Genomic DNA, 11,064 nt, shown 5'->3' with positions numbered 1-11,064 from the left:
AAATTTGCTGCCGTTATCAAATGAGAAACCAGTTCTTTCTCTTGTGAGAATATTGTTATGCATACGTAATAATGCTGATTTAAGTGTATTCTCTATCTTTATTTTTATTATTGCTTTTATTTCTTTAAATATCATTTCCCAAAATTTTTGTATAATTTTACATGACCACCACATATGAAGATATCACCCTATTTCCTGACAGCCTCTCCAGCACTGATTTGTGTATTTTTTATCAATCTGATTTAATCTAATGGGAGTTAGGTACCACCTCCATACCATTTTGTAATGGTTTTCCTTAATTCTTATGGACATATTTTTTAAAATAATCTCATACTCCATATCCTACCTCATTCTTGATTATCCATTTGCCACCAAATCTACTTCCCATATTTCCTTCAAATGAACTTGTTCCTGTTCGTCCGTTAGTAGTAGTTTATAGATATTGCTTACTGTACCTTTTAATTTTACATTCTCTTCTTTAGTCACCATTAGAGTTATCATCTTTTCTATTTTTGTATATTCCCTACCCCCATTATACTTTTTCCTTAAATCACTTGACCATTTCCCCAATTGTAAATACTTGTACCACTCAAAGTCTCTTCCTCTTAATTCATATTTCATCCTTTCCATATTTACAGTAGAGTCTCACTTATCCAAGCTAAACGGGCTGGCAGAACCTTGGATAAGTGAATATCTTGGATAATAAGGAGAGATTAAGGAAAAGCATATTAAACTTCAAATTAGGTTATTATTTTACAAATTAAGCACCAAAACATCATGTTATACAACACATTTGACAGAAAAAGTAGTTCAATAGGCAGTAATGTTATGTTGCAATTACTGTATTTACAAATTTAGCACCAAAATATCATGATCTATTGAAAACATTGACTATAAAGATACCTTGGATAATCCAGAACCTTGGATAAGCGAGTCTTGGATAAGTGAGACTCTACTGTACCATCTTCAGATCCCAATCTTTTACTTTCATTACTCCTCTTCCATTAAATTTTGCTTCAAGTTGTTTTTTCAAATTTGCTGGGAAGTTTTCTGTCATTAGAACTGGCATGATAGGAGAAATGCCTGGCATTAGGGGTTTTTTTTTTTGTATCTTCCCCAAATCTCCAGAATATTTTTTTAAAAGGGGTTGTTTAAATTACTATACCATTTCCTTTTATCCTTTCCTCTATTATCCCTATAAAATATATTCTAATTTCAATTCTAATTTGTTATTGTCTTCTTCTAGCCACTCCAAGCTCTTTTGTTTTGCTAGGCAGTCTACTATGTATCTTATTTGATTGGAGTGATAATACAGTTTAAGGGTTGTTGTATGTTTTCCAGGCTGTATGGCCATGTTCCAGAAGTATTCTCTCCTGATGTTTCGCCCACATCTATGGCAGGCATCTTCAGAGCTTACCTCACAACCTCTGAGGATGCCTGCCATAGATGTGGGCGAAACGTCAGGAGAGAATAATTCTGGAACATGGCCATACAGCCTGGAAAACATAAAACAACCCTGTGATCCCTGCTATGAAAGCCTTCGACAACACATACAGTTTAAGATTTGGAAGTCCAAGACCTTTTTCTTTCTGTGGTCTATATCATAAGCTTTTATTTATTCTAGCTTTTTAAATCCCATTACAATATAAATTTAACATGCTTTGCTAATTTTTTATTTCTTTTTCTGAAATTTCTACAGGTAGCATTCTAAATAAAAAATTTAGTTTGGGTAATATCTTCATTTTGACTAATGCTATCCCACCAAACCATGATAATTTGAGTTTATTGTACTCCACTAATTTCTTATTAATTTCCTTTCTTAATTTGGTTAAGTTGTGTATTTCCAATTTTTAAAAATTCTTTAGGTATATTTATCCCTAAATATTTAATTGTTTCTTTAGTTTAGTTTTTGATTTTCCCCTCCTGAATTTCATCACAAGGAACTGGAGAAAACTAGGGAAAGCAGGGGAAAGGGTGGAGTTTCATGGAGTTCTGTCTTCAAAAAAGATGAAGGATTTACTCACTTCCATCACACAAAATCACCTCCTCCAGCTTCTAACTCAACCATCTGCTTAATTCCTATCACATGGGCAGGGGATTACTCCTCCCACTTCAAGGATACCAGCACACTTTTTAAAACATGCATCCTTTAAGGCAGCACTGAAGCAGATTTAAGGCACCTTTCTTAAAGTGCCACTTTCCCTGGGGTCATTTGCACTGAGATTTGTTCCCTCCCATTGTTGCTCCCCGGTGGCACAGCGGGTTAAACCACTGAGCTGCTGAACTAGCTGACTGAAAGGTCATCAGTGCGAATCCATGGAGCGGAGGGAGCTCCCGGTGTCAGCCCCAGCTTCTGCCAACCTAGCAGTTCGAAAACATGCAAATGTGAGTAAATCAATAGGTACCACTCTGGTGAGAAGGTAACGGCGCTCCATGCAGTCATGCCGGCCACATGACTTAGGAGGTGCCTATGGATAATGCCGGCTCTTCAGCTTAGAAATGGAGATGAGCAGTGATTTCTGATGAAATAAATTCCATTTTCACGAGTAATCTATATATATAAAAGGGTAATGAAATTTCAGCCTAGGACAAAACAAAACTACACATCCCAGAAACACTAAACTGGCGACACAACCCCTCATCCATGCCTCTACGTTCATACAACAAAAAGAAAAGAAAAATAAAGTCCTAATTAGAGGGAGAGGAAGAATTGTTTTTATCCAATTGCTGCCAGTTAGAAGGCTAAGCTCCGCCCACTTGGTCTCCTAGCAACCCACTCAGCCCAGGAGACAGGCAGAGTTAGGCCTCACTTAGGCCTCTTCCACACTGCCTATAAAATATAGATTATCTGATTTTAACTGGATTATATGGCAGTGTAGACTCAAGACCCTTCCACACAGCTACATAACCCATTTATAATGGACTTAATGTCAGGGGAAAACCTTTACCCTTTACCTTAACTACCACCAATTCCTCAATACTTTATTTCCCATACCACCATACTTCGCCACAGCAACGCGTGACTGGGCACAGCTAGTTTCTATATAATTAAACAGAAATGTGTCAACATTGGTTCAGAGTATAAAATTCGGTGGCAAAATAATTTACTTTGATTTCTTTCTCTTAGGCGTATTGCTTTTAGCATTAGTGGAAGGAAAGAGTCACGTTTTATGTTACAGGTGATAGAGGCAAGCCTGTACGCATTGCTACAAGACAAGTGCTAGCTTTATTCCATAGCTGGGAAAGAAATGCCATGTGAATCCTATTGAAATAAATACCATTTGTTCAATGCAGTGCTTGATAGGATCATACTGAGCGTGAGACCTAACAAAAATGATTACTCCTCCAGTTCTGCATCCATGTTAAAACTGGGGATGTGTTAATTGTGATCAAATTTGCACTTTTGATAATTTTTTTGTGTGTGTCAGGAGCGACTAGAGAAACTGCAAGTTGCTTCTGGAGTGATAATGATATTGATAGTACCATATTATGTTGGGTATAAATAAGGATTTGTTGAATACACATGTATCTTTGACGTATTATATCGTTAAATGATCAGTCATATTCTCAGCTCCCATTAATATTACATTCATGTCTTAAAATATATCACAACTCACTGTCGATGCATGACTAAATCAAATTATTAAAGCATTTTGCACAACTTAAAAAAAAGAAAAGAAATGGAGATGAGCACCAACCCCCAGAGTTGGTCATCACTAGACTTAATGTAAACCTTTACCATATTATCCCTCCAGGACTTTGATTATCTTTTTTTTAAAAGAAAAATCACCCCAGATCATAGGAAGTGATTTTAAATTAACCTTCATCTTTCCCAGAGCATTTGCATTGGTGATCGTTGAAGAAGAGTTCTTTCTCCCACCTTGGACATTCCACAGATATATAAACCTCACTTGCCTAGTTTCCATCAGACCTCACAAACTCTGAGCATGCCTGCCATAGATGTGGGTGAAACATCAGGAGAGAATACTTCTGGAACATGGACTGGACTTACAGCTCAGAAAACTCACAGCAATCCTTAACAATAAGAGTTGAGTTGGGCAGAGATGGAGAAATCAGTCTCTTTGCTCAAACTGGGACCTATTGGCAGGGGGGGGAGTGAAAGCCGCCAGCCCCAACAACTATAGATTTTGGGTTTGCAAATTGCAGGACACAATAAAGGAGAGTGTCAAGTGTTCAAAGGGACGAGTGTCTTTGTCGTTTGCCACATTTGGAAACCGATACGAGAGAACACAGTTGGGGCACCCAAAGGCCATCCAGTCCAACCCTGTTCTGCCAGGCAGGGATACCCAACATCTGTTATAGAACTCCAATATGCCGATGACAACGTAGTCTGAGCGCACTCAGAAGACGACCTACAAGCCACTCTAAATACCATCGCAGAAGCATACGAGAAGCTTGGCCTCTCACTGAACATCGAGAAAACCAAAGTGCTCTTCCAACAGGCACCAGCTCATCCCTCTGTAAGACCAGGAATACATCTTAATGGTGTCACATTAGAAAACGTTGACCATTTCCGCTCCCTTGGCAGCCACCTCTCCACAAAAGTCAACATCGACACTGAAATACAACACCGCCTGAGCTCTGCGAGTGCAGCATTTTTCCGTATGAAGCAGAGAGGGTTTGATGACCGGGACATCCGTAGAGAGACCAAGGTGCTTGTTTACAAAGCCATTGTCTTTCCAACTCTGTTCTATGCCTGCGAAATGTGGACTGTCTACAGACGTCACATTCAACTCCTGGAGCGTTTCCATCAGCGTTGCCTCAGGAAAATCCTGCAAATCTCTTGGGAAGACAGGCGGACAAATGTCAGCGTGCCGGAGGAAGCAAAGACCACCAGCATCGAAGTGATGCTCCTGCGCCATCAACTCGGCTGGACTGAAGGCCACGTTGTCCGGATGCCCAAAGATCACCGTCTCCCAAAGCAGTTGCTCTACTCCAAACTCAAGAACGGGAAACGTAATGTTGGCAGGCAAGAAAAGAGATTGAAAGATGGGCTCAAAGCCAACCTTAAAAACTGTGGCATAGACACCGAGAACTGGGAAGCGCTCTAACTGGAGGTCAGCTGTGACCAGCAGTGCTGCGGAGTTCGAAGAGGCACGAACGGAGGGCTTAAGGGAGAAACGTGCCAAGAGGAAGGCCCGTCAAGCCAACCCGACCGGGACCACCTTCCATCTGGAAACCGGTGTCCTCACTGCGGGAGAACATGCAGATCAAGAATAGGTCTCTTCAGCTATCTACGGATCCATCCCCAAGACCATCATCCTCGGCCTACGAGGGATTGCCTAATACAAATAATAGCCAACTAAAGCACTCCCGAGAGATGTATAGTAACCCAGACCATTCCATTTAACCTCCATCAAAATCTCTACAAAGGAGTGGCATCCTATTCAACTTAAGTTTGGAAGGGGCACCCAAAGGCCATCTAATCCAACCCCTTCCTATCAGGAAAGAAGACACAATCCACTCTACAGTATGTTGTCCAAGGCTTTCATGGCCGAAATCACTGGGTTGCTGTGAGTTGCCATGTTCCAGAAGCATTCTCTCCTGACATTTCGCCCACATCTATGGCAGGCATCCTCAGAGGTTGTGAGGTCTGTTGGAAACTAAGCAAGCGGGGTTTATATATCTGTGGAATAATGTCCAGGGTGGGAGGAAAAAAAAACTCTTGTCTCTTTGATTAGCATTGAATGGCCTTACAGCTTCGAAGCCTGGCTGCTTCCTGCCTGAGGGGAATCCTTTGTAGGTAGGTGTTAGCTGACCCCCGATTATTTGTCTGGAATTCCACTGTTTTCTGAATGTTGTTCTTTATTTACTGTCCTGATATATATACACTAAACCCCATTTGTAGGTTCCTAACAGATCTCACAACCTCGCAAAACTAACAGCAACCCACTCTACAGTAGATACAACATATAGTAACTCGGACCATTCCAAAGGCAGTAGAAATCCACCTTTCCAGCTATTTCTGTATTGTCAGTGGGATTAGGGTTGTTGTATGTTTTGTGGGCTGTATGGCCATGTTCCGGAAGCATTCTCTCCTGACATTTCGCCCACATCTATGGCAGGCATCCTCAGAGGTTGTGAGGTCTGTTGGAAACTAGACTAGACTATATCTCCAGGGTGGGAGAAAGAACTCTTGTCTGTTTGAGGCATGTTGCAATTGGCCACCTTGAATGGCCTTGCAGCTTCGAAGCCTGGCTGCTTCCTGCCTGAGGGGAATCCTTTGTAGGGAGGTGTTAGCTGACCCCCAATTATTTGTCTGGAATTCCGCTGTTTTCTGAATGTTGTTCTTTATTTACTGTCCTGATATATATACACTAAACCCCACTTGCCTAGTTTCCAACAGACCTCTCAACCTCTGAGGATGCCTGCCATAGATGTGGGCAAAACGTCAGGAGAGAATGCTTCTGGAACAAAGCCATATAGTCCAGAAAACACACAGCAACCCATTCTACAGTAGATACAACATATAGTAACTCGGACCATTCCAAAGGCAGTAGAAATCCACCTTTCCAGCTATTTCTGTATCATCAGTGGGATTAGGGTTATTGTACGTTTTCCGGACTGTATGGCCATGTTCCAGAAGCATTCTCTCCTGACATTTCGCCCACATCTATGGCAGGCATCCCCAGAGGTTGTGAGGGATTAGGGTCATTTGAAACGTGATGCTGGAGGCGTTTTTGGGAATCCATGGGCCGCTAGAAACAAATGAAAGGACCTTAGAGCAAATCAAGCCTGGAATAAAACCAAATGACTGAGCTGAGACTTTGGCTTTAAGATCAAGTTAGGTGGTAATGTGGTTTTAGCTTTGAACCTATTTTAAAATACCGTATATTTTAAAAGTATAAGCTAACCCGAATATAAGCCGAGGCACTTAATTTTACCACAAAAACTGGGAAAACTTATTGACTCGAGTATAAACCGAGGGTGGGAAATGCAGCAGCTATTGATAAATTTCAAAAATAAAAATAGACAACAATAAAATTACATTCATTGAGGCATCAGTAGGTTAAATGTTTTTGAATATTTACATAAAACTATAATTTAAAATGAGACGGTCCAACTCTGATTAAATCATTATCTTAACCTTCTTCAATGTAAATGTGATTGTGTATTCATCCAATAATAATAAATCCATTAAAATGTTAAAAGTAATAATAATAGAGTAAAATAATAAATGTAATAATAATGACAATAATAGAGAAAATAAATGTAATAATAATAGAGAAAAATAATAAATGTAATAATAACAATAATAGATAAATCTAATAAATGTAATAGTAACAATAATAATAGAGTAAAATAATACAGGTAATAGTAACAATAATAATAGAGAAAAATATAAATGTAATAATAATAATAGAGAAAAATAATAAATGTAATAATAATGACAATAGAGAATAATAAATGTAATAGTAACAATAATAATAGAGTAAAATAATACAGGTAATAGTAACAATAATAACAGAGAAAAATATAAATGTAATAATAATAGAGAATAATAAATGTAATAGTAACAATAATAGAATAAAATAATAAATGTAATAATGACAATAGAGAAAAATAATAAATGAAATAGTAACAATAATAATAGAGTAAAATAATACAGGTAATAGTAACAATAATAATAGAGAAAAATATAAATGTAATAATAATAATAATAATAATAGAGAATAATAAATGTAATAGTAACAATAATAGAATAAAATAATAAATGTAATAATAATGAAAATAATATAGTAAAATAATAAATGTAATAGTAAAAATAATGCATAGAGTAAAATAATACAGGTAACAGTAACAATAATAAAAGAGAAAAATATAAATGTAACAATAATAATAATAATAGAGAATAATAAATGTAAATAGTAACAAGAATAGAATAAATAAATGTAATAATAATGAAAATACAGTAGTCTCACTAATCCAAGCCTCGCTTATCCAAGCCTCTGGATAATCCAAGCCATTTTTGTAGTCAATGTTTCCAATATATCGTGATATTTTGGTGCTAAATTCATTAATACAGTAATTACAACATAACATTACTGCGTATTGAACTACTTTTTCTGTCAAATTTGTTGTATAACATGAAGTTTTGGTGCTTAATTTGTAAAATCATAACCTAATTTGATGTTTAATAGGCTTTTCCTATTCGCTTATCCTATTGGATAAGCGAATATCTTGGATAATAAGGAGGGATCTAGGAAAAGCCTATTAAACATCAAATTAGGTTATGATTTTACAAATTAAACACCAAAACATCATGTTTAAAAAAATATTTGACAGAAAAAGCAGTTCAATACACAGTAATGTTATGTTGTAATTATTGTATTTACGAATTTAGCACCAAAATATCACGATATTTTGAAAACATTGACTACAAAAATGGCTTGGATAATCCAGAGGCTTGGATAAGCGAGACTTGGATAAGCGAGACTCTACTGTATATATATAATATAATCTATATATATAAAAGAGTGATGGCATCACGGCGACCCACAAAACAACTACAGGCCCCCCAACCTCGAAATTTGACAACACAACCCATCATCCACGCCTCTAGGTTGATACAACAAAAAGAAAAGAAAAATAAAGTCCTAATTAGAGAGAGAGGAATAATTGCTTTTATCCAATTGCTGCCAGTTAGAAGGCTAAGCTCCTCCAACTTGGCCTCCTAGCAACCCAATAAAAAATAATAAAAAACACTAAAAATTAATACAATAAAATACTATAACAGAAAATAACTAAAAATAATACAAGAAAATAATAAAATATAATAAATAAAAATATAACTTACAATAAAATTAATAAAAAATTGCAAATAACGTCAAATAAAAATTACACAACAATTTTTAACCAATACCACCACCACTTTGCCACAGCAACGTGTGGCCGGGCACAGCTAGTATAATATAATATATATTATAAATAAAATATACAGTAGAGTCTCACCTATCCAGCATTCGCTTATCCAACGTTCTGGATTATCCAACACATTTTTGGAGTCAATGTTTTCAATACATCATGCTATTTTGGTGCTAAATCTGTAAATACAGTAATTATAACATAACATGACTGTGTATTGAACTACTTTTTCTGTCAAATTTGTTGGATAACATGATGTTTTGGTGCTTATTTTGTAAAATCATAATCTAATTTGATGTTTAATAGGCTTTTCCTTAATCTCTCGTTATTATCCAACATATTCGCTTATCCAATGTTCTGCCGGCCCGTTTACGTTGGATAAGCGAGATTCTACTGTATAAATATATGAATATAAATATATATAAATACAAATAATAAATAAATATTAATTATGAATATAAATACAGTAGAGTCTCACTTATCCAAGCTAAATGGGCCGGCAGAAGCTTGGATAAGCAAATATCTTGGATAATATTTGCCCATGCTTGATATATAATATGGTATCTGATTTGTTCCAGAGTCAAATCATATATTATTATTTAAACGGCATGGAAATAAATGAGATTATAATCATCCGATAGAGAGTGGGAGGTCTGCTGATGCCTTTTTGTTTTGGGCCCGTGTTTTGTGCCTGTTTTCCCCCGTGATTTATAAAAGCCACTTTGTTGCATCCCTGTAGGAATAGATAGTGTGTCGTTAATTAGGCAAAACAAGAAAACAAATCAAAATGTGGAAGTAAACAGGCTGCATGATGAGATTATATTTTCCTCCCTGTTCCACCACAAGGCATTCGGCCCGAGACCCATATCATATGCCTTCGAAACTTTTCAAAATATGAACACATTCATGCACTGAGCCAGGAAAAAACCCTTTGCCCCCATTCACTCTTAATATCCTCAAAAAATACCTTTTTAAAGGGTTGTTGTGTGTTTTCCGGAGCTGTCTGCCATGTTCCAGAAGTATTCTCTCCTGACGTTTCACCCACATATACTGTATATACTCGAGTATAAGCCGACCCGAATATAAGCCGAGGCACCTAATTTTACCACAAAAAAACTGGGAAAACATTGACTCCAGTATAAGCCGAGGGTGGTAAATTTCAGAAATAAAAATAGATACCAATAAAATTACATTAATTGAGGCATCAGTAGGTTAAATGTTTTTGAATATTTACATCAAGCTCAAATTTAAGATAAGACTGTCCAACTCTGATCAAATCGTTATTCTCATCTTCTTCAATATAAATGCGCTTATGTATCCTTTTAATAATAATAGAGTAAAACAATATATGTAATAATAATAATATAGGAAAATAATACATGTAATAATAAATAGAATAAAATAATAAATGCAATAATAATAATGATGATAATAATAATATCAGAGTGAAATAATACATGTATTAATAATAATAATAATGGAGTAAAATAATACATGTAATAATAATAATAATACAGGAAATTAATACATGCAATAATAAATAGAGTAAAATAATAAATGCAACAATAATAATGATAATAGGGTTGTTGTATGTCTTTCGGGCTGTGTGGCCATGTTCCAGAAGTATTCTCTCCTGATGTTTCGCCCACATCTATGGCAGGCATCCTCAGAGGTTGTGAGGTATAGAAAAACTTTTTCTATAAAAAAACTTTAGAAAACTTTTTCAGTTTTTCTATACCTCACAACCTCTGAGGATGCCTGCCATAGATGTGGGCGAAACATCAGGAGAGAATACTTCTGGAACATGGCCACACAGCCCGAAAGACATACAACAACCCTGTGATCCCGGCCATGAAAGCCTTTGACAACACAATAATGATAATAATAATAAGAAGATCAGAGTGAAATAATAAATATATTAATAATAATAATCATAATAGAGTAAAATAATACATGTAATAATAATAATAATAATAATACAGGAAAATAATACATGTAATAATAAATAGAATAAAATAATAAATGCAATAATAATAATGATAATAATAATAAGATCAGAGTGAAATAATAAATGTATTAATAATAATAAAAATAGAGTAAAATAAATGTAATAGTTGCAACAATAATAGAGAAAAATAATAAATTTAATAATACCAATAATAATGGAGAAAAATAATA

Source organism: Anolis carolinensis, unplaced genomic scaffold, assembly GCF_035594765.1.
Source record: "Anolis carolinensis isolate JA03-04 unplaced genomic scaffold, rAnoCar3.1.pri scaffold_19, whole genome shotgun sequence".
Lineage (NCBI taxonomy): Eukaryota > Metazoa > Chordata > Lepidosauria > Squamata > Dactyloidae > Anolis > Anolis carolinensis.
This window is presented reverse-complemented; position numbering follows the sequence as displayed.